Raw genomic sequence first — 25872 nt, 5'->3', positions numbered from 1 at the left:
ATGGGGTTCGATCCCAGGACTCTCAGGTGTTTGACCAATTGAGCCACCCAGGTGTCCCGATGAACGAGAGTTCTTGTTTCTCGAATCCACAGTGGTATTTTGTATTTCTAGTATGTAAGCGAGCCTTTCTACCTAGATTTTACATTTTTGCCTCCTTTGGTCGCTTGGCGTTCAGAAAGCAAAGTGTCTGTGAGACTATTTCTTTGAGGCACTGAAAAAAACCGGTGCTGCATACAGAAGCAACAACCCCCCTGCCACTGTCTCGGAATTGCTGAAGAGAGAACGTTTCCGAAATTCTCCAGTCCCGGGCAAGCACAGTTACGGGAATGAAGTCCGGAAGTTTGTGAGCCCGCAGCCCGCGGTTATGGGAGTTAGTAGCCTGCGGCTCTTTCTGCGCATGCACAATACCTCGCAGGTGCTTCCCAATGTTCCGGCTTTCTGTGGGAGACGGTCCGGAACCTCCAGGCTTCTGGCGGTCTGCTTGCCGTTCTCGGAGCTCGTGCAACCGGAGCGGGATGGTGGCGAGGCGAGAAGGATGGGGAGACCCAAGGGGGTCGCTGCGTGGCGCCAAGACGCTGTTGTGGGCGACGGTGCCCGGCTGTAGGGAAGAGGCCTGCGGACCCCGGCGGGACCCTTGGCTGTTCTTCCGGAGAGCTGGGTACGAGGAGGCCTCGGTCGGACGGAGGGATCACGAGACGGGAGACTCTTTACTACGGGAAAGGTCGGCTTGGAAGGCAGGGAGGTGGGGATTGGGTGCCCGCGGGAAGTTGCAGACTCTGCGCGGATCTGCCCGCGTGGTTTGCGCAGCAGCGGGGGGCGTGGAGTGGGGTGAGGAGGGAGGCAGGGGGAGGGTGGTGGGGAGTGACCGGTGCACAGGCGCGGTGGGTGCGCTCGGTCGTAGAGCCGCGGGAATTGAGCAGACAGATGGCTTTGATTCGTGCGGGGCTGAACTATCAAAGTATCATCTGAGAACGGCAAACCTGCGTGAGACTTCACGTCTGTAATACTGAGGATATTAATAACACCTGTGTGGTGGGGTTGTTCAGAGTATTAAATAACATGGCTCAGTGCCTCGCAGTAAATATTAGCTGCTGTTGTTAATACAATTATTCTTATCACTCGTTGCATTATGCTTTCAACCTCTCACTTAGATCGATAGAGCTCTCTCTGCCATAACATTATAAAACTGAGGTGGAGAGGAATGTTATATACCCTATGTCACAACACTAGCAGATAAACTAGAAGGCAATTTTATTATTTTATTATTTTTTTAAGATTTTATTTGAGAGAGGGGCCATGATCAGGGTGAGGGACAGAGGAAGAAGGAGAATCAGACTCCCTGCTGAGCAGGGACACCCCCCCCCCCGCCCCTGTCCGCAACCGGAGGACTCAATCCCAGGACCCCAAGATCATGATCTGAGCTGAAGGCAGTTCTTAGCCAGCCATGCGCTCCACTAGAAGACGTTTTTTTAAAAATTCATTCATGCATTCATTCAAGATTTTATTTGATAGAGTGATACAGCCAGAGAGCTCAAGCTGAGGGAGGAGCAGAAGGAGAAGGAGGCTCTCCACCCAGTGGGGAGCCGGATGCAGGGGCTGGATTCCAGGCCTCTGTGATTAGGACTTGAGCAGAACGCAGATAGATGCTTAACCCTCTGAGCCACCCCGCCGCCCCAGAAGACAATTTTAGGTGTTTCTCCAAATGTCATGGTCTTTGCAGCTTCCCTCTTGGTTATAAAAGCCAGCATGTCATCCTGCAGGGCACTTAGCAGAAATAATTAGGCATGTGAAGAAAAGATCTGAACGATTGAATCTTAACCGTGTAGTAGCTCTGTGTATGGGATTTCTAGATGTCTTCGAAGCCTCTAATAGAGACGGTATAATTGTATCCAAGTTAGGTTTGTAACAGTTCTCAGCAGCCTTGATTTAAATTTTTGGAAGGTCTGACCTGAGAGTCTATGGAATAACAAATATATTGGCACTGTAAGCCTGGGTGACAATTCCAGCTAAAATGAATTTGCCCCTCAGGTGTCTTTCTCATCTACATTAGAAAAGCACATCTTGTGAAGTAAGAAGGAGGAGTCTCTGAGTATATGTTAGTTGGAGAGAACCCTACAACTATTTGAGGTTGTTTTTTTTTTTCTTTTTCTTTCTCCTTTCTCTCTCTCTTTCTTTCTTTCTTTCTTTCTTTCTTTCTTTTGTTTTTAAGTAGGCTCACTGCAGGGCTGAGCTCATGACCCTGAGATCAAGACCTGAGCTGAGATGGAGTCATTTGCTTAACCGACCAAACCACCCAGGCACTTCTTGAGTGAGTTTTGAGCAGAGTGTAGTTCCCAGAGAGGAGCAGATCCTAGGTTTTCACAGGCGTGTTCAGAACAAGTGAGATTTGAGAATATTGCCCTATTCAGAAGCTCCCAGGTTGCCTAGTGGAGAGAAGCCTGGACCAGGACAGCTGGGCTGGAAGGAGTGAAGGATGGTTGGATGACCTGGGAAATAGAACTGTGCTGGAGGCATTCCAGGGATTTGCGGGAAAGGGCTTTAAAACTAGATGTGAGTCAGTTTTGTCTCACCAATCCCAGTTCAACCCCTACTCTTTGTTTTGTGCTCCCTCTTCCCAGATTCTGAGCTCTGCTCACACAATGAATCTGGCATTTAAAGATGTGCTGTTGAGTTCTTTACAAGACAGCAGTACAAGGAGAGTTACCTATTTTTCTTCTTGAAGGTTGAGAAGAAATTGGTGCTGAGAAAGTAAGTGAATTTCCCTGTCTTTGTGTTGGGGCAGAACCCAGAGGAAACGTTGAGTTTTCCTACCCCAGTCCTGTACTGACCACATCACCACTGGTTTAAAAAAAGATAGCCATTTGAGAAACTGCAATGCTTTAGAAAAACAAAAGGTACACTCACTTGAAAGTGCCTCCATCCTTTTTTTCTTAGCTTTGGTTGCCTTCTCTAACTTGAGTAAACAAGGAAATACAGATGTAACAACTTTTGTTGTACAACCTTTGCTGAAGGTTTCGTGTTCCTTCATTTAGCGTATTATAATTTGCTTAACCAATTTTTCTCATTTTTAAAATTTCTTTGAAACAGAACAGAGGGGTACAGACATTGTTTAAAAATGTCCTAGACAATAGTTCTATTCAAGCTCAAGCTCTGCATGGCCAAATCACAGTCATACGTAGTCATGTGAGTGATTTATCATATGTCCTTTCCTGCCCCTTCTGCGAGGTGAAAAGGGTATTCTCCCACAGAGGGGCATTTCACCCAGGTGATGTTTGCAACTTTTTAAGCAGGCTGGTCCGGGAACTGCAAGGCAGTCTGTACCTTGAATGACTTCATTCCTCTTTCTCTATCCCAGCTCTGCCTTCAGAGATTTCTGCATTTTTCCAAGGGAAACAGCAAAATATGAAGAAGTCCTGTGTGAGTTATTGAAGTCATTTTCTGCTTTGTTTTATAATGGAACTTCTGAGGATAATGACTCGTGTTTAAAATAGAAAAGTAGAAATAGATAAAATGAACTGAGGGAACCAGCCTGACACAGTGGCTCTCAGACTTTAGTGTGCATCAGATCAAAACTGGGAAGTGTTTTAAACCATAGAATGGGGCCCGAGAATTTTCGTTTTGAACAAGGTTGCAGGTGATCTTGAGGTCTGTAGACCAGTAGCATCAGATCAGCAGATCAATAGGGCAAAGTTGGCGTGTGCGCACACACACACATCATATAAAGTTAGATATCAAACTTGCAATATTTCGGACTTTTAACCATGACTCCCCCCACACTCCCTGCCCACCCCCCCAGCCCCACCCCCCAAAAACATGCATAGAGCATCCCTATTCCTTCCAGAGCCTAAAGACTTTCTGGCATCAAGAGCTGAATAAAAAACTTCTGTTTCTCTTTATATAAATGATGAACAACCTTCTTGTGGCAAACCACAAACTAAATGCCTATAATTATTCTTCAGTGGGAGCAAAAGACAGATTACCAAGCAGAACCCAGTTAATGAGGTTTTTTAGGAGAAGGTATTACTAAAGCCCATGTAGAGAGCTTTCCCCTGGTCTTGGTTTGTTTTTGTTTTCCCTTTACAAAGCCTCGAATTTTTATAGAATAAATTGACCGCACGTCCTTAAAATAACTCCAAAATTGTCAGACCCTGGCAACCACTAATTTACATTCTGTCAGTATGGACTTGGATCTTCTGGATCTTTTGTAGGAGTATAGTCATACAAAATGTATATTTTATTTGTGTGTTTCCTTCACCTAGTGTAATGTTTTTAAACTTCATCATATTGGAGCATGTTACAGACTTCATTGTTTTTCTTTTCTGGCTTTATTAAGGTATATTTGACAAAACTATAAGGTATGTAGTGAACATTGTGATGATTTTGATATTCATATACATTGTGAGAGGATTCCTCCCATCTAATCTAACACATCCATCACCTCACATATTTCTTTCTTTCTTTGTTTTTGGGTTTGGTTTTCTTTTTTTTTGGTGAGAGTATTTAAGCTCTGCTGTCAACAGATTTTAATTGTGATATCAGCTGTAGTCACCGTGTAATACATGAGATCCTCAGACCTTCATTTTATAGCTAAGTGTACCTTTTTACCAAGCCTTCATTTCTTTTTATCATTGAAGAATATTCCACTGTGTAGATGGACCCGAGTTCTGTCATCCACTTACCGGTTAACAGACATCTGGCTTGTTTCTGCTTTACCGCTGTTGTGAATAATGAGCTCTGAACATTCATGTGCAAATTTTGGTAGAATACATGTCTTTGGTTCTTCTGGGTATTTACTGAGAAGTGAAAATGCTGGATCATGCATTAGTTGTAGTTTTAAATTACCGCAGGACCGCCTGTTTTTCACAATGTGCACAATTTTATATTTCCACCAGCAATGCATGAGAGTTCGTTATATTCTCTTATATTGTCTTATTATAGACATCATAGTGGATATGAAGTAGCATGTCATTGTGGTTTTGATTTGCTTTTCCTTAATGTCTAATGAGTACCTTTTCGTGTGCTTGTTGGATATTTGTATATCTGTTTTGCAGGCATGTCCATTCAAATCCTTGGCCTGTTTTTTAATTGAATTTATTGAAGAGTATTTTGGGGAATAGATTTTTATCACATATGTGATTTTCAAATATTTCTTCCTGTTCTGTGAGTTGTCTCTTCATTCTCTTGAAAGTATATCCTTTGATTCACAAAAGGTTTTAATTTGGTAAAGTCTTTTTTATCTCTTTTCCTTTGTTGTGTTTGCCTTTGAGGTCCTATCTAAGAATCCGTTGTCATTCTAAGATCATGAAGATTCACTCCTGTATTTTTCCTAAGAGTGTTATTGTTTCTAGCTCTCACATTTAGGTCTTTGATCTATTTTGAGTTAATTTTTGTATATGATATGAGGAAAGGGTCCATTTTCATTCATTTGCATGTGGATATTCAGTTCCAATACCATTTGTTGAAGAGACTCTTTTTTTCTCCCATTGAATGATCTCGGCACCCTTGTTGAGCATCAGTTGACCATAGGTGTATGGGTTTGTTTCTGGACTCCCACTTCTGTTCATATGTGGATATGATAATATCCTTATGTGGATATTATCATGCTGGTTCCTTGTGTTTGATACTGTAGCTTTATAGCAAGTTTGAAGTCAGGAATGTAAGTTCTTCAGTTTGTTCTACTGAACAAATTTTCTTGACAAACTTGTCAGGATTGTTTTGGCTGCCTTTTTTTTTTTTTTAAGATTTATTTATTTATTTGAGAAAGAGCGAGAGAGAGCACACACAAGCAGGAGGGGCAGGGGAAAGAAGAATTTCTAGCAGATCTCTTGCTGACCCCGACATGGGGCTCGATCTGACCACCCCGAAATCGCGACCTGAGCTGAAATCGAGTGCTGGATGCTTAACCAACTGAGCCATGCAGGTGGCCCTGTGTTTAGAATTTAATATTGTGTTTAAGATCTATCCAAATTGGTTACTTCATTCCTTTTAATATTCTGTTATGACAGCATACATTTTAGTTGTCTGTTTCTTATGTCATTTCTGTTTATCATTATTAAGAATTATTGTGCAGTGACCATCTTTTACATTTTCTCTCCCTGTAGAAGAGCAAGCATTTCAAGTATTCTGTAGTGTACACACGTGATACATATTGTTAGGTCAGAGAGACTAAGCATTTCCAGTGTCACTTTATGCTGCCAAATTGGTCTAAGTGACCATACGACTCCCACCAGTTGTTAGGTGACAGGACAGCTTTCTTTCTCTCCTTGTTCACAGTTGATACCGTTATTTCAAAATTATGGCCAGTCTGATGAATGATGAAAACCTTATTGTTTTGATTTGTATTTCTCTGATTTTGGATAGGATTGGGCCTTTCACTTTTCTTCTGTGAAATGTTGATTTACATGTTTTGTATAGTTTTACATACTTTTCCGTTAATTTTGTTCTGTATTTCTTACTGATTGATAAATATCCTTTATGAGTGTTGTATAGTAATCTTTGTTCTATTCATTGTAAATATGTTCTCCAGAGTTTGCCTTATTTTTTCACTTTGTGGCATCATTGGTAATATGAAAGTAATATGATGTGGTCAGATTTGTGAATCTTTTTTCCACAGTTTTGTTTTGTTTGTTTCAGTTCTCTTATCCTTCAGTGTATTCCCATTGTGGCACATAGTCACATTCCTGTGTCTTAAGCTTAGCAGGTATTTCCTCTCTGAGGTATACCATCAAATTGAGACACAATTTGATTGATTTCTTTCATTTGCTCTTTGTTTTTAGGGTTTTGTTTTCATTTTGATTATTGTTTTTGTATAAGTATTTAAAATATTTAAATTTTTCTAAAGATGGATTGTGAATATAAATTTAGCAAAGCATATTCAGAGATCAGTCTGGCTTCTCTCTGTCCCCTTATTCTACTCCTGCCCTTACCCAATGTGGGTAGCCATTTTTTTAAGTTTTTATTTTTTATTTTACTCATTTATTCTTTTTAAATATTTTTATTTATTTATTTGACAGAGATCACAAGTAGGCAGAGAGGCAGACAGAGGGGGGTGGGGGATGCAGGGCCCCTGCTGAGTAGAGAGCCTGATGTGGGGCTCCATCTTGTGACCCCGAGATCATGACCCGAGCTGAAGGCCAAGGCTCAACCCACTGAACCACCAGGCGCCCCTAAGTTTTTATTTTAATTCCAGTGAAATCAACATACAATTTCATATTAATTTTAGATATGCAATATAGTGATTCTCATTTTGTTATTTTTAATATAAGAAGGCCCATATGTAGATCTTTGTCATATTGTACTTGATTTTCACTTAAACTTTGTGGGTTTTCTTTTTTTTAAGAGTCTATTTATTTGACAGACAGTGAGAGAGGGAACACAAGTAGGGAGAGTGCAGGAGGGAGAAGCAGGTTTCCTGCAGACTGGGGAGGGATGCTGGTATGATCCCAGGACCACGACCCAAGCTGAAGGCAGACATTTAATGACTGAGCCATCTAGGCACCCCGTTCTTTTTTTGTTGTTTTTTGTGGATTGTGGTTTTTTTTGCTGTTTTTGTTTTTTAAGATTTTATTTATTCATTTGAGACAGAGAATACAGAGAGAGAGCCTGAGCGGTTGGGGAGTCACAGGGAGAGGGAGAAGCAGGTGTGCTGGCAGCCAGATGCTGACTCTGGCTGGATCCCAGGACCTGAAGGCAGACGCTTAAGCATTTGAGGCACTAAGGTGCCCCTAACTTAAACTTTGTTTTGTCACTTAATAATGTACTATGGAATTCACTCTGTAGTGCCACAAAGAGATATTCCTCACTTCCTTTTCCAGTTGCTTAGCACTTCATGGTGTGAGTATAACATAACACATTCCACGAGTTCATTAGTAATCAATATCGGGGGTGTTTTTAGTCTTTTGCAAATATAAATAGTGATATAACCTCTTCTTTGATCAGTGTGCCCTTGTGGTTGGTCCCCAGAAGTGGGATTTCTGGGTTAAATGGTAAATTCATGTATAATTTAGCTAACTATTGCCATATTTCACTTAATGATGGTTAATCTTTTTTGTATTTTAAACAGGATATGAGGATGCTTTTATGCATATAACAAATTAAGTATGTGGTTATTCTTTTGGATTTCTGCCAGTCCAATAGGAGGGAAATAGTTTAGTATACTTTTTATTTATATTTTTCTTTTTAAAGGGTAAGCTTGATCTTCTAAGTTTAGTACCATTTGCATTTCTCTTCCTGTGAGTTTTCTCTTCACAATTCTTGCCCGTATTTAGAGGGCTATTGTTTTTTTCCTTTTTAGAAATTCTTTATATAGGGACCCTAACCCTTTCTTTGTCGTGTAAGTTGCAGACACTTAATTCTGGGTTGTCATTTTTCTTTTGATTTTGGTTTTTCTTTTATTTTGTAGAGGACTCGATTGGTTGGTTGTTTATAATTTTATGTGGTCAGGTCTGTCAGTATTTTATTTTATGCATTTTATTTTTGCATCTGGATTTTTAAAAGTCTGGTGCTCTAGTGACTGAACTATGTGAGCTCTGCATCTCAATTTTTAGTCATGGTTAGGAAAGTTTTATTCTTTCTTAAGTTATGGGGGAACTCACCCATGTTTTCTTCTAGTACTTACATAGCTCTTACTTTTTATTATTATTATTTTTTTACATTTAAGCTTGACCAGTCCATTTGCAGTTGTCCTGATGTATAGACGAGAATGAATTAGGAGTAGGTTAGCTAAGTTTCTTAGGCATTAATGCTGCAATCAAGGTGTTGCTTGGGACTCCTTATCTAAGGCTTGGTTGGGTTCCCATCTGTACATATGTGGCAGAATTTCTTTCTGGAAAGCCGTAGGATTCACAGTAGTTTGTTTCTTCTTTGAGGTCAGAAGAAGGGTCTCTGGTATTTTACGTTCTTTAGAAGACTCACATGAGGGACACCTGGGTGGTTCAGTTGGTTAAGGGTCTGCCTTTGGCTCAGGTCCTAATCCTGGGGTCCTGAGATCAAGTCCCATGTTTGGCTCCTTGCACGGCAGGGAGCCTACTTCTCCCTCTGCCCCTCACATGTGCTTGTGTGCTCATGCGCTCTCACTCTCTCTCTCAAATAAATAAATAAAATATTAAAAATAAATAAATAAAAGACTCACACGATTAGGTCAGGCCCACCCAAGTAAATCTTCCCTTTAGGCCAAAGTCTAATGATTAAGGATCTCATTTATACTTGCAAAATCTGTTTTGCCGTAGAATGTATCACAATCACAGGGACTTAAGTCTCTTCCATTTAAGAGGAGTTTATGTCACGTTGTTGGATCCATTGGAGGTCGTCATCTTAGATTCTACCTGCCATAATTAGTGTGAGTTTATCCATCCTGTTTTCCAAGGTAGCTTTGGTTATTCTTGGCCATTCAAGTTTCTATGTAAGTCTGAGAGTAAGCTTAATCAGTTTCCACAAAAAGATTATCTGCTAAGATTTTAATTCTGATTGTCTTCAATTTATAGGCCAATTTGTGGAGAAATAAGATATTTTTGTAATATTAAATTGTCTAAGCCATGAATATAGTGTATTCATTTATTAGGTATTCTTTGTTGTTGTTGTTGTTGTTTTCTCAATAATACCTTATACATTTCTGGAAAATAGTCTTGTTTTTCCTATTAACCAATTTTTAGTGTATGACCTGAACATTGATTAACTGTTTTTTATGATAACCTGGGATTGATATGTCTCTGTTTCTTCATGCTATATTTTCCACAGTGGTCATTTCATAAATGGGTGGTATAAAACCTATGAACTGTATAAGACAGTCAATTCAGTTATGGGAAGAAAATATTTGAGTATCTCCCTATATTTATTGTAATCCATAAAAAGAAGAATGAAGAAATCCAGTATGCAGTGAAATGGATATACACATTAATGTACTGTAATTATGTAATGTGATAAATACAGCTGCATTGGCATCATTACAGTATATAAGCCTATCAGAGTTATACAATGTTACATGCCAAATATATTCATTTGAAAAAATAAAAGTACTTAGGAAAAATAACAATAATGCAATTTAATATATAAATTGACATTGTAAGTTTACTGTTTATAAAAAAGGGTTTCCTAAAAAAACAAATGTGGACACCCACATTTTGGACACCCCATCCTATAGGAGTTATGTTCAGAATTATTAAATAGCATTTTCCCTGAAGACGACTGTAGCTCTTTATGTGAACATAGTCCCAGCAGTCCTTTCCTCTGTGTTCACTTACTCCTTTAACTACATTTTTTAAAAAGATTTTTATTCCTTTGACAGAGAGAGAGAACACACACACACACAGGGGGAGAGCGAGAAGCAGACTCCCCCCCGAGCAGGGTGCCTGACATGGGGCTTGATCTCAGGATCCTGAAATCATGACCGGAGCCAAAGGCAAACATTAATCCAACTGGTGCCCCTTAACTCCATATTTTAGAAGTGTACTTGGTTATGCTCTTGGCCCAGGTTCATGTTATGTTATCAGTGAAACCCACCCTAATAGCAGGAATAGAAGTTTTCTCCCCTCTGTAATCTCACTCTACTTTGCACCTGTTTTACTGTAGTAGGATTTCATGCTACATGGTAGTTGGATGCTTCATGCTTGTGTTTGTCAGATTATATGCTCCTTGAGAACAGTGACATGATTTTATTAGTTTTCAGATTCTCAAGGTAGGAGAGTTCTTTATGGCATGTAGGCACATGATGGGAGGCCAGTAACTTATCACACTGGTGAGGAATGTCTGTCATGCTTTCTCCTCCAACCAAGTACAAAGGTAGGCACGCCAGAACACATTTTCTAATTGTGAATAGTGAACTCCGTAACAGTTCTTAGACAGCTTGTCCATGTCTTCCCATTGTGATTACTTAAATTTGAACACAAATGTGCTGTTTCAGGCATCCTTATCATTTGCGGATGTGACTGTGGGCTTTACCCAGGAGGAGTGGCAGCATCTGGACCCTGCTCAGAGGACCCTGTACAGGGAGGTGATGCTGGAGAACTATAGCCACCTTGTCTCAGTGGGTAAGAATTGTTTCCCATGTAGACTTCTAGTATGCACTTTCATTCTTGGGCCCAGTTTGGCCTCTGGGCTTGTTTCTGTGAAATGAGCACAACACTCGGTTTTCCTCAATTTGGAGCTGCAGCAATGCCAGCCCCAGTGAGCTGGCTCTGTGATGACCAAGAGAGGAAGCTGTCGTAGAGGCTACTCCACTGAGGAAGGAAGGCACATCCTGGTTGATCTGTAAACCGAGACCAACACATGTGCAGAACACTTGTTCATAATGAATTACCCCTCTAGCCTAAGGGAGGACTCTGTTCCATCTCCCAAGTAAACCTTTTGCAGTGTGGTCTTCCTTGAAAAGCTCACATCCTTTTAGCCCAAGTAATGGAAAAGGAACCAGCAGAAATGCATGCAAAACGATTATAAGAAAAAAGGGGTGAAAAGTATTGGGAAGAAAGCTAGTTGGTGATGGAATTGTCATCTGATCAAAGTGGTCATAAAGTAGGTAAATTATGTGACCAAATATTAAATCGTGAGTTTCCAAAGGGTGAACTAATTGAATTAATTATCTCTGTGATACAAGTATTTAAAAAGATATTAATAAGGGAATAGCAAACACATGGCAGGGTGTCAAACTGAGAAAAGAGAAGAGAAAATAAAATTACAGTAAAGAAAGCAAATCGGGGGCACCTGGGTGGCTCAGTGGGTTAAAGCCTCTGCCTTCAGCTCAGGTCATGATCTCAGCGTCCTGGGATAGAGCCTTCATCGGGCTCTCTGCTCAGCAGGGAGCCTGCTTCCTACTCTCTCTCTGCCTGCCTCTCTGCCTAGTTGTGATCTCTGTCTGTCAAATAAATGAATAAAATCTTTAAAAAAAAAAAAAGAAAAAGAAAAAAAGAAAGCAAACTGGAAGAATCCCAAGGATGAATACATACTGTCAAAAATCTGTTCAGGGCCCGCCCGGGTAGCTCAGTCAATAAGCATCTGCCTTCGGCTCAAGTCATGATAAATAATATAATAATTATATATTGTGAATTATATATTATATATATAATTATATATAATCCTGGGATTGAGCCCTGCATTGGCTCCCTGCTTGGCGGGAGGCCTGCTTCTCTCTCTCCTACTCCCCCTGCTTATGTTCCCTCTCTCACTGTGTGTCTCTCTCTCAAATGAATAAATAAAATCTTTTAAAAAAAATTTGTTCAGAAAGAAAGGATAGATGTAAGCAAGAAGAAAATGAAATAAAATTAGAAGATTACATTAAAAATAGAGTTCACATACATACCATACATAGAATTCATTCCCCCAAATAGAAAGGAAAAGAAAAAGAACAAATGTTTAAAATATTTCGAGAATACATTTTGTGGGGGAAGAGATTTGTGATTGAATCTGTGTAAAAGAGCCAGTCTTTAACAACATTAGGATATATTCTGATCAAGGGACTAGATTTCAAAAACAGTTATTTTGACAACCGGCCAATATAAGAGAAAGTCCAAATAGCCTCAGACTTTTCCATAGTAAAATCTGTAGCTCAGTCAGCAAGAGCAGTTTCTACAAAATCCTCAAGGTGTCACATTGAGAGTATTACACCCAGTTAAGAAGATATTCTTCAACAAAGACAGCAAGTCTTTTCTGAAGGGACAAGAACTCTAGGATCTTTGTTCCTGGAAGGCTCTGTTAGAGAATGAGTATCAGGTAACCAGGGAGTGACATAAAGAAGCCTGGTAAAAAGGCTGGTAGTAGACTCTGACTTTACCTGAAGAACTAATTTTATTTTATTTTTTTCCTTAAAGTCTTACCTGTTTGAGAAAGAGAGAGAGTGAACATGGTAGGGAGACAGAGAAACAAGCAGACTCTGTGTTGATCATGGATCCCAATGAGGGACTCTACCCCCAACCCTGAGATCACGACCAGAGTTGAATCCAAGAGTCACACAGTCAGCCAACCGTGCCACCCTGACAACCCCCCACAAAGAACTGACTTTAAAACAGATGTGGGACCTAGGTGACAGATTGTATGAGTTGCAAATCTAGGCAACACAGAAAGGGTATGTATCTATATAGATAAGAGGAGGCTAAAAACAAATGGAGAGGAGAGAAGGTATACAAATACGGTGACTTCTTTTATAGCATGATGTGTGTTTTCCTAAAAAAGAATCACTGCTCCATATAAAATAGTGTACTGAAAATCACAGGGCTAACGGAAAAATGGGTTTGGGGATAAAATTCCTAAGAGCTTTGTCAGTGACACAGTGAGAAGCTGTGTTGAACTCTGTAGCTATAATTTTGTGTTTACTTCTCCTTTCAGTTCTATTGGTTTTTGCGTTACTAATTTTAAGAATTAGTAAGTTTATAAATACTAGGATCTTTATGTCCTCTTGAACCTTTGACCCCTTTATGATGATGTCTCTATTTCTGGTAGAACCTTTTTGTTCTGAAGCCTACTTTAATATTACTACTGCTAGCCACAAATCCTAGCTAAGCCACTTACTGGCTTAGACCAGTCACTTAATCTCTATGAGCCTTTGTTTCCTCATTGTAAATTTGGATAATAAGACCTTTGTCACAATATTTGTGAGCATCAGAAGAGGCATGATACAAATACACAGGGCCTTCCTAAAATAGGCATCTGGGAAGTTTATACTTTTTTTTTTTAAGAGTTTATTTTATTTATTTGACAGAGATCACAAGAAGGCAGAGAGGCAGGCAGAGAGAGAGTAGGAAGCAGGCTCCCTGCTGAGCAGAGAGCTCAATGCAGGTTCAATCCCAGGATCCTGGGATTGGGTTCAATCCCAGGACCCTGGGATTATGACCTGAGCTGAAAGCAGAGGCTTTAACCCACTGAGCCACCCAGGCACCCCTGGGAAATTTTTACTTTTAACCAGCATTTAACTAATGTTCTTCTAAAAGCTCAGGGTATACATCAATGAACAAGAAAGTCAAGGACTCTCCCTTTGCTGGGCTTACATTCAGGAGGGAGGTGTAGAGATAAGGACCACAGAGGAAGAAAGGATGCAAATAAATTAATCCTATAATTTCAAGTCATGCTAAATGCTATGAAGGGTTTTAAAGACCAGAAGATGAGACGATAATGATAGAGGGTGTTGGGGATAAGTAGACTGTTTCAGCCAAGTGGCCAGGGGTAGTCTCTTCAAGATTGTATCTGGAAAGGACCTAAATTATATGAAAAATCTTGACAGCCAAGATCTGTGAGGAGAGCATTGCTGAGAGAGGCAGGAACGTCTTGGTCAGGAGTACGCTGGACTCATTTCTGTCACAACAAGCACAGTGAGCAATGGCATGAAATAAAGTTGGAGACACCAGCATAAACTTGATCTTGAGGTTCTAGGCCATGTTGCAAAATTTGAATGTCCTTAAAAAAAATGGGGGTCCATTGCAGTTTTTAGTGTGAGAGAGACTATAATATAACCAAAGTGGGGGGAAAAAAGTTTTTGGCTCTTTCCCCATGGTTATTGGCACATAGCTCCTAAAACCCTTGGAATCTCTGGCATGAAAAGAGTGTCTTTTGTATACTGAAGTAACTGGTGGCTGGGGGCCGCTAGATCACTTCAGGTTTGTGTGGGGGTGGCCATCACCAGTGGCCGTGACTTAATCACTCAAGCCTAGGTAATGAAACCTCTCTAGAAGCCTCTGAACAACAGAGTTCAGGAAGCTTCGAGTGGTGTGCCCCAGAGAGGGTGTGGGAGTTCCACATACCACACACATCCCCAACCCTTGCCTATATATCTGTTCTCTTTGGCTGCTCCAGAATTGAATCCTTTATAATAAATTGGTCATATAGGGGGCTACCGGGTGGCTCAGTCATTATGCGTCTGCCTTTGGCGCAAGTCATGGTCTAGCTCTGCATCGGGCTCTCTGCTGGGAGGGAAGCCTGCTTCTCTCTCTCCCAATCCCGCTGCTTGTTTCCCTCTCTCACTTTGTCTTGCTCTCAGATAAATAAAATCTTTAAAAATAAAATAAAACCAATTAGCAATATATAAGTAAATAGTTTTGGGGGTTTTTGAGGTGTTCTAGTGAATTTCTAGTCTGAGGTGAGATGGCTAGTCATGGGAACCCACGGTTTATACTCAGAAGCCCTGGAGGTAAAAAAAAGAAAAAAACATAACTAGTCCCTTCAGCTTTCTTGTAATGTCTATGTGGTGTATCTTTTTCCATCTTCTTACTTTTAATCTATTTATATTTAGAGTGGGTTTCCTATAGATAATTCATGGGTGGGTCTTTTTTAACTAATGTGAAAATCTCTCATTTTTTAATGGGAATATTTTCACCACTTAAGTGGATGCCCTGTGGAATACTATATCTTCAGACTGTCACAGACTGATTTCAAATGACGTCATGCTATTTTATAAGAGGCTTGCAGTGTTAAAATAATATGCTTCTGTTCCTCCTCCCATTCTGTGTGATATTTTACTTCAAACCCCACAAGGCAGCAAGCAGCTCTTTCTACCTACAGGCCTTCCTTGTGCAGGATGTTTTCTGTTGGTACGGATCTGGATCGACACTTTTCTGCTCATACTTGATTCACTTCACTGTCTTCTAGGTTACATACTACCTTCTCTGATTTTAAATCTCTGTTTTTCTGTATTTAATATTCTGTTTTCTCTTGTTGCTGTCAAGATTTTCTTTTCATCTTTGGTTTTTAGCTGTTCAACTCTGTTGTTTCCAGATTTACCTTTGTTTTTTTTAGTGTGTTGGGGGAGGTGGGTTTCCTGGTTATTTTTCATGTTGTCTTCTCGGTTTCCCCAATAAGTGGTTTGATGTATTTCATTCTTAATTTTTTCCTGGGACTCCAGTTCCTTATGTGTGGCTGTATTTGATACTGTTCCCTAGTTCTTGGATCTGTCATGTCAGAATTTCCTCAGTGTCTGTGCTCCGTTTTCAGATTTTGGCTGCCCATCCAAGCCTGTGTCACAGAGGGTTTATTTCTTTACTCCTGTTTCTCTTCCACCAGTCAGCTGGGCTCATGCTGCTTCAATGAGAAATAAAGCCAGCCACCAGTTAACAGTGATAGATACAGATTTTATTCAGTAACTGTTGGAATAGGGTGTGAGAAGTTTCAGTAAAACCGAGCTCAACTCCACATACTGCTAAGACAGCTAGGGACTTACAGCCAACAGGCAGAGTGGGGGGAATCACTGGATAGAAGATTACTAAGAGAAACACCAACAGTAGGGATATTCTTGCCGAATGCAGATCGGGCACTATCGCATTGGGGACAGGGTTTAAGGAACTTGATCAGATATCAAGGGTGAAGGGACTGTCACTAGACTGACTTCAAAGGGTTCTTGTGGAAACTGAGCTCAGCCCGGATAGACCTGGAAGACCTAGTCAAGGCCTAGTTGAGCACAGGGCTCAGAGGACACTAACTGAGGTTTAGTCAACAGGAGAGTTCGTCTCAGAGTATCATTAAATTTGTGTTGGTAATGAAATAAATTATAGCAGCTGTACCTTTAATTGTGTAATTTCATTGTAAAATTCTAATGGACATACTACAGGAAAAGAAAATGAAACCCAAAAGAATGCTTGAGAGTAGTGGCAAGTGATAAGTCATGACAAAACACAGAGGTGAATCTGAACAAATGGGTGTGTAAAGTAATTATGATACTAATATGTAGGGCTAAAAAACATACACAAAGCGCTAACTCTATATAAATGAGGTGAGAGGTGATCAAATTGATTTGATGCTTCTGTTCTTCAGAAAGGGAGATCTAAGGTATTGAATTAGTCTAGATTTTAAGTTAAATATTCATGGTATGATGTGATGGATAGCCCCTTAAAGCTGAGAAACAGATGTGTAGAACTTCTAAAGTTGTAAGGAAGAAAAAATGGAAAAGATAAGAAATTATTTCAAAAAGGAGGAAGAAAAGTATAATAGAATTGGTAGTAAAATTGTGACAGATATAAAGTACCAGGTAAAATGTGAGAGATGACTTGATATGTTTCAGGAATCCCCATAAATAGCAACAGACTACATTTACCTGTTTATATACAAATTGTCAAATTGGATCTTTGAAATAAAATAATACCTTCCTATAGCTAAGATAAGAGGTTTTCATTTATTCTGCTAACTGCATATTTATATTTTTAAATTTCTTTAAAGATTTCATTTTATTTATTTGACAGAGAGAGATCACAGGTAGGTAGAGAGGCTGGCAGAGAGAGAGAGAGAGGGAAGCAGGCTCCCTGCCGAGCAGAGAGCCCGATGCGGGACTCGATCCCAGGACCCTGAGATCATGACCTGAGCCGAAGGCAGCGGCTTAACCCACTGAGCCACCCAGGTGCCCCAATATATTTTTAGCATCTTTTGCCCACTTGACATTTAGTGTTATACCTGTGTGTACACAGAAGATCGAGGATATCCTGATCCCTTCAGTGTGGGAAGAAGTAATATCACAGTCATCATTTACAAATCATAGATTTTTCCCACTTCATTTGTTACCTCCTGTGAATCTTCTCTTATAACTGTGTCCTTGTGTCATTTTATTTTTCTGTCTTCCTTTCTTATTAATGTTAGATCACTATTGTTATATTTTTGTAAACTTTAAAAAAAATTCTTTTTATATTCTTAGTTTGTGCTGATACCACCCAGAACACTTGGGCATACTGTTTTCCTCTTTGTTCTGATTCCTAAATGCAGTTAGACTTTGCCCACTGAAGCATCTAATTTATCATGTTAATATCTTGAGTTGTATTTTGCCCAATACAGAATACAGCAAATTTATGTTTTTCTCATTTAATGACCCTTAATCTTTTTTACCCATGAAAAAAAAGATTTTATTTATTTAGAGCAAGCACACATGAGTTGGGGGAGGACCAGCAGAAGAGGGAAAGAAAGTATCTCAAGCAGACTGTGCTGAGGGTTGCCTGGGTGACTCAGTCATTGGGCATCTGCCTTCAGCTCAGATCATGACCCAGTGTCTTGGGATTGTCTTGCTGAGCAGGGAGCCTCATTCTCCCTCTCCCTCTTCCCCTGCTTGTGTTCCCTCTCTCTTTCTCTGTCAAATAAATACATAAAATCTTAAAAACAAAACAAAACAAAAACACTGTGCTAAGCGTGGAGCCCTACACAGGGCTCGATCTCACAACCCTGAGATCACAATCTGAGCTGAAATCCAGGAGTCAGACATATAACCACTGGAGCCACCCAGGTGCCCCAGTTACCTTTAAATATGGCTGCGTTTCCTCTGTATGGCACAGAACTGGTGCTAATCCTTCTTTTTAGGATTACCCACAGATGTGCTTTCCTGCCATATAAGTCTACATTTCATTCCTAACGTACTTGGGGATTTTTGTGAGTTAATACATGAAAAGTACATGGAACAGTGCTTGGCTCATGGTAATGGTTAGTTTTCCTGTTAACTTTTCTTGTTGTTAATATCATTATCATTGGTTTTAAGCACATTTTCAAATTTAAGCTCAGCTTTCCACAGCTTTTAAAATGTTTCTTCATTCCTTTAATTTACGTTATCTACTATAGAATCTGATTCCTGGTAGTGTATGCATGTTGAATGAGGAAGCTATTCTCTGGGCTCTAATTTCTTCAAAGAGAGCATATCTTACTTTGTTATATAACATATAGTGGCTATCGGATCATTACTTAATTCATTAACCATGCCTCTTGATGAGTGAGAGAACCTTTATATTCAGAAAATACTATAAGGAATTAATTTCTAAATGGACATGTTGGGTTATAAACCTATAGCTTCTTGTTCAAAATTACAGATTCGTAGAAAACTTGAACTTTATTTTGAAAAAGCACCCCACTTGTTAAGGACCATTACTTTCATAATCACTCAGGTGTATTCAGAGGAAATCAGATATAAATACTTGCCACACACCATAGATTGTAGTTGGAAAAAGAAAAAAGATTACCGAGAATTTCAAATTTCGGCAGTTAACAGGGTATGTTTATGTTTCAAGGGAGTATTAGCCAACATTCTTACAGAATGAGATGTATAGAATGTGAGTAATTTTTAAAATTGATGCATAAGTAGGACTTGAAATGGTAGAGATGTTTGTGAAGACTTATTATGAGACAGTGTCATTTTCCTAAAGAGCAAAGTTCTGAGCAAGTCCAAAATGGGAATGTAAGCCAGCTGAGTTGAAAAGTCTTGCTTGAACTTGAATGATTTTTGACAAATTAATAGTCTGGCATTTCTGCAAAGAAGATATTTATTATGGACTAGTGAAGCGATCACTTGAATACCCAATATGTATGTAGTTGAGGACAAGTTCCCCCTTCACCCAAGCATTATAACTGCAATATGTTTCCTTTAATGGTGCTTGGAGACAATGGGCTTTGAAGAGGTGTTTAAACAGGGTCATCATTGTTACATTGTATGTACTGAGCAAGAAGGTAATGTGAAGTATAGCTGAGAATTCTTAGGGTGAATAGATAGATCATTGAGTGTTTGGGGTCAGGTCTTCCATGGTTATAAGTACACATAAAACCAAGAAATGTAGAAATCTGGGTGTAAAAGAAAGATTCTTACTAATAATATGTCAGAGCAAGTTTATAGTGGGGAGAAATTAGCATTTGGTGGTAGGATATCTGACCAAATAAGCTTGAATATACCACAGCTAAAAACAACGGAAGGATTTGATTGTCTTTCCGTCTTCTTCCTCATCTTTTTAATTTTACTCTTCCTGGTAGACATTTGTATTTTTTATAAGTAACATGAATAGAAGGAAAATTAGAAACTACACTACAGGACTCTCTTCATAGGCACAAAGAAATCAGTGCTTCCAGAAATTTAATGTTGTATTAACAGTATACTAAGATAATGTATATATAACAAAACAGAAGTAGTTTTAAAGGGGGGAAAATGAAACTGGAAACATGTAAAGTTTAGAGAGAATTTAGGTGCACTAATGTAAGTATGAGAGGAAAATTATGTAAAGTCTGATCCTTCTAAACGATACCAAATCATTCCTCTATTTTTTAGGGCACTCTTATCTACTAAGTTTCATGGCCTCTCTGGTCCTCTGCATTTCTCCTTTCTAGAGGAGCCTTTTTTTTTTTTTTTTCAAAGTCTTTTCTTCACCATGCTTTATATTTATTTGTAACATATATATTAAGTCTTGAAGTATGTATTTGTAAATTGCCAAATGTAGATGTGTGTGTTCTAAGTTTTTAATCCCCTTTTCTACCCTTTCAGGTTTTGTTTTTCTAATCCAAACGGATGGGGCAGTATGACTGTTTGGATCACTCTTATTTCACAAAACTAAGTCAGTGACGTAGAAGGGCATTTGTTTTAAGTGTAATTTCATCATAATTAAGACACGATTCATGGCTTATGGTTTGTTGGTCTTTGTCATCTTTAGAAGTCTGCAAAATTGATAGCCAAGCAGAAGAGACTCAAGAAACCCAGGACAGACGTTTCTGGCAAGCTCCATTTATCAACAACAAAACACTGACTGTGCACAGAGGTAATGTATTAGGAAACATTTTTAATTTCAGCACAGACACAGTTCCTTCCATAAAAATACCATGTAGGTGTGACTCATGTGGTATGAATTTGAAATGTATTTCAGAATTAATTATTAATAAGAAAACCTATTTAAGTAAGAAGGCTGTTGGCCTCACTATAATAAGGAACAATTGTTCCTTCAGATTAACCATGAACAAACTCAAATGGGAAAGAAACCTTGTGGATTCATTCAAAATGGAAAATACCTCAGTCATAATGAAGATTTAATCCTGTATCAGAGAACTAAAAATATATAGCAATGCTTTGTTCAAAGCAATAAGGAATACAAGGAATGTGGGAAAGCTTTTCATGAGCCAGCAGTTGTCATCCCATATAACCAAGCTTACATAGGACAGAGTCCTTGTGAACATAATGTATCTGATAAAACATTCTGTAGTAATTCAACCCTCATGCTCAGTAAGATGGCACAAAGAACAGAAAATCTTTATGAATTTCAAATATGCTACAACTTTTGAGAAATCATCTCTCTTGGAACACAGAGTTCATTTAGAGGTGAAAGGTTATGGGTATATTGGAAGAGTGGATAATTTCAATGGGATATCAGACTTTCTTGGCACAGGAGAGAGAATATTTGAATATAACAACTTGGGAGAACCCTTTTGGGAGAAGTCAGTTCTTAATATAACTCAGAGAACACACATAGGAGACAAAGTCTGTGAATGTAATGAATGTGGAAAAACATTCTGCAAAAAGTCAAAACTCACCAAACATCAGAAAACACATACAAGAGAGAAATCCATGAATGTAAGGAATGTAGAAGAAGCTTCTACCATAAGTCATATCTCACCGTACACCAGAGAATTCACACAGGGGAGAAGCCATATGAATGTAATCAATGTGGAAAAACCTTTGTAAGTAACTCAGTCCTCACAGTACATCAGAAAACACACTCAGGCGAGAAACCCTATGAGTGTAATCAGTGTGGGAATTTCTTCTCTAGAAACTCCTACCTCAGAGTACATCTGAGAACTCACACAGGGGAGAAGCCCTATGAATGTGAGATATGCGGGAAAGCCTTTTGTCACAAGTCAGATATCACTAAACATGAGAAAACTCATGTAGGGGGAAAGCCTTATGGATGTAATCAGTGCAGGAAGACCTTTAATCTCAGCTCTGGTCTAAAAGTACATAAGAACTCACACAGGAGAGAAGCCCTATGAATGTGAGATATGCAGAAAAGCCTTTTGTCACAAGTCAGATATCACTAAACATGCAAAAACCCATGTAGGGGGAAGGCCTTATGGATGTAATCAGTGCAGGAAAACCTTTAGTCGCAGCTCTGCTCTAAAAGTACATAAGAGAACTCACACAGGGGAGAAGCCCTATGAATGTGAGATATGCGGGAAAGCTGTTTGTCACAAGTCAGATATCACTAAACATGAGAAAACTCATGTAGGGGGAAAACCTTATGGATGTAATCAGTGCAGGAAACCTTTAGTCGCAACTCTGGTCTAAAAGTACATAAGAGAACTCACACGATGGAGAAGCTGTATGACTGTAGTGAGTGTGGGACATCCTTCTCTGAGAAATCAGTCCTCACAGTACATCAGAGGATACACAACAGGGGAAAAACCTTATAAGTGTAATAAATGTGGAAAAACATTCTATAATAAATTAGACCTCACTAAACACCACAGCACTCACACAGGTAAGAAACCCTATGAATGTAAAGAATGTGGGAAGTTCTTCTCTAGGAATTCATACCTGACAGTACACCAGAGAACTCACACAGGAGAGAAACCCTATGTGTGTAAAAAATATGGGAAGACCTTTTGCCATAAGTCAGAATTTACAATACATAAATGAACACACAGAGGGGAGAAATCATACCACTATACTCAGTGTGGGAAAGCCTTCACTTGCAGCTCAGTCCTCAGATCACATCAGAGAACTCACACAGGTGAGAAGCCCGATGGATGTAATCAGTGTGGGAAGTCATTTTCTGAGAAATCAGTTCTCACAGTACATCAGAGAATACACACAGGGGAGAAACCTTGTAAGTGTACTGCATGTGGGAAGTCCTTCTATCATAAGTCAGATCTCACTAAGCATCAGAGAACACATACAAGAGAGAAACCCTGTGAATGTAATCATTGTGGGAAAACCTTCAGTTGCAACTCGAGCCTCAAAGTAAATCAGAGAAGACACAGAGAAACCCTGTATTGAGAGTGAGAAAACCAAGAAATCAGTTATCACAGTACATCCAAGGTTACACACAGGGGAAGAAAATTTATAAATACAGCAGTGAGAGAAATCTTTCTCTTGTGATCCATACCTCAAAATACCACAGAAAATTCACAAAGGACGTGACCCCTATCAATGTGAAGAATGGCAAATTTTTACCCTAAGTCATCTTCCAAAGTAAACAAGAGAATACTCGTAGTGGGAAATACTCTGAATTTGTCGAATGTCTGAAAACCTGTTGAAATAAGACAAAATGACTATAGAAGAAACCCTATTGATGCATGTAGGAAATATGGGGGATTATTATGAAGTAGAACGTATTAAATAAGGAACTTACGTAGGAGATAATTCTGTCAATCAAACAGATGTGTGAAAATATTCTTCCAGAATTTGGCCTTAAATAACAATCATAGCACACTTGGGGGGAAAGTGTCAATATCTTTTATACTTTTGAGACCTTTATACACAAGTTGTACTCAATGTATGTCAGGGAAATAATAGGGAAGATACCCAAAGAATGCACAAATGTGGTTCAGCCTATATCGAGAAATGCCATTTTGTTGAGCAAGACAATTGATATCAGAAGACATCGTAAAGATGTTTTGAGCGTGCACGCTTAAACAAAATTTGGACTTTCTTATATCTGAAGATTGTATTGAAGGAAGTATGTCTTTAGGAAATACGGACAGAAATTTTCCTTTAGCTATATTATCTCTGATCTCAAAATTTTTAATAGAAATAAAACTGAAAATAGACATTTATAAAAACATTGACTGTGGAATGTGAAGCTTTTTGAAAAGAACAGATAAATGGACTATTCTTCTCAGACCCTGATTTCACTTTTGGAGAGACATATGTCACTCCATCCCCCTGTCAGAGGGTTTTTGATTAGTCTGTCCCCAACCTATGCTGATACTTCTGCAAATAATGCTTGATGGTCTGGTTCATCCTGGAATCTAATCTGGGGGTTCTTCTCATGGACTAGAACCAAATCAGAATGTACACTGCCATCAGCCAGGGACAGTTGAGGATGTGTCTGCTTCTTCTTCTTGGGCTCAGGAACCAGAAGTAACATTGAGTGTGTTAATGAAAGTAGAGGACTGCCTAGAGTGCTGGGACTTTTGTGTCCTACCTGAAATTTACAGGAAGCTCCTCATGGCTTAGCTTTATTGAATTCAGGCCTGTTGACCCAGGGATAGCCCGCCTTTCCAGGGAGAGAAACTTGGTGGTGTTTTAGTGAAATATTTCATATATCTATCTAATTATGAGGCATATCTTAACCATTGGTGTGTCTGCTGCAGGTTGGAAGTAATATAGTACAAGAATAGTTGAAGTATCTGCATACCATCCTCAAATCCATTCCATACCCTATACCTCCTAACACCTTCCACACTTTTCTGAATTTGGTTAGTATTGATCTCAGGTCTTAACTAGTTTTACAGTAATATTTCACATATATTTCTGTGTGTGTGTGTGTGTGTGTGTGTGTAACATTGTTTTGCTAGTATATCAGTGGGAACTCATGTTTTGCAACTTATTTTTGTCTTGATGGTTTTGATATTTATACATACTGATATATTTAGCTTTAGTTGATTTACTTTAATAAAGCTTAATATATGACCATAATGATACTGTCTCTTTTCCTGTTAATGATTTTCAGAATTTTAAGATCTTTGTTATTAAAATAATAGTGCTTCCAAATTTTTAAAAATCAACTCTGGGCAGTAATTGAAATATGGTTAAATAGACCCTATTTAAGTCACCAACTTGAGTTTTAAAAATAAGAGTATACTCATATGTATGACTCCTACAGTTAAGAGGACACACCCATTACCCAGAAAGGTTTCTCATTCCTGGGACTCCCCCCCTCTCTCTCCTGGCCTCTGGCAACCAGTGATTTGCCTTCTGTAGCTAGGTTAGACTGATTTTTTAAAAGACCATTTCACGTAAATGGAGATGCACAATATGTCCTCTTCCTTGTCTCTTTCATTCAGCCTGATTTTGAGATGAATCCGTGTTTTAGTATCTGTCAGTAACACCTTCATTTTTTTTTAAAGATTTTATTTATTTATTTGACAGAGAGAGATCACAAGTAGGCAGAGACGCAGGCAGAGAGAGAGAGAGGAGGAAGCAGGCTCCCTGCTGAGCAGAGAGCCCGATGCGGGACTCGATCCCAGGACCCTGAGATCATGACCTGAGCCTAAGGCAGCGGCTTAACCCACTGAGCCACCCAGGCGCCCACACCTTCATTTTTTGATTAAGTCATATTTTATTGTATGTTTAGTACTTCAGTTCTGTTTATCCATTCCCTTTCCAGTTTTTGATTATTGCGAGCATAGCTGCAGTGAACTTCATGTGCATTTTAATATAGGCCTATTGTTATTTCCCTTAGCTGAATACGTAGAAGAAAAGTTTCTCGGATTGTAGGATTAGCATACGTGGTATCAGACTTTTCTGAAGTGTTTGTTCCATTTTATATTTCTGTCACCAGTGTGTAAGAGATGTATTATTTCATGTTTTGGTCAGTACTTGGTATTGTTACTTTTAATTTTGCCATATTAATGTGCATAGTGGCATTTCCCTGTGCTTTTTCATTTGCATGTCCCTGATAAATAATGATATGCATCTTTCACTTACTCATTGGCCATTTGTATATCTTATTTTGTGAAGCATCTATTTAAATCATTTGCCCACTTTGTAGGTTGTTTGGCTTATTTTTGAGTTAGAAGGATTTTTTTTTTAATTTAATATTTTCCCCCATTCTGTGCCCTCCCCCCAGTTTGTGGCTTTTTAGAAGAAGTTTTTCATTTAGATTAAAGTCCAGCTTATCAGTTCTTATCTTTTCTAAGAGATCTTAACAATAGTATCAGAGATTTTCCCCCTTGTTTTCTAAATGCCTCAGTTCTGTGTTAGGTATATGATCTCTTTGGAATACATTTTTATGTATAGTGTTTTAAGGGTTGAAATTTATATTATTCCATTTGAACACTCAATTTTTTCAGCACCATTTGTTGAAAAGACTGTCTTTTCTCCATCAAATTACCTTGGCACCTTTTAAGACCCCCCGATTGATTATTTGTCTTTGTGTGTATTGGGGGTGGTTTCTACCTATGACCCTTTACTCTGTCCCACTGATCTGTTTAGCTTCTCTGTGTTGTCTGTATTCCCATATC

The 25872-nt window shown here is 39.1% G+C and overlaps 1 pseudogene; it reads left to right on the top strand.

Annotated features, from left to right (window-relative positions):
* The first annotated feature begins 588 nt into the window (after positions 1-588).
* LOC101693739 lies at positions 589-24799 on the top strand (annotated as a pseudogene).
* Positions 24800-25872: the final 1073 nt, after the last annotated feature.

Source organism: Mustela putorius, unplaced genomic scaffold (genome assembly GCF_011764305.1).
Source record: "Mustela putorius furo isolate JIRA1106 unplaced genomic scaffold, ASM1176430v1.1 tig00001118_pilon_pilon_pilon, whole genome shotgun sequence".
In the NCBI taxonomy this organism is placed as follows: domain Eukaryota; kingdom Metazoa; phylum Chordata; class Mammalia; order Carnivora; family Mustelidae; genus Mustela; species Mustela putorius.
The sequence above is the reverse complement of the archived record's forward strand: the minus strand, read 5'-3'. Positions and strand labels throughout refer to the sequence as shown.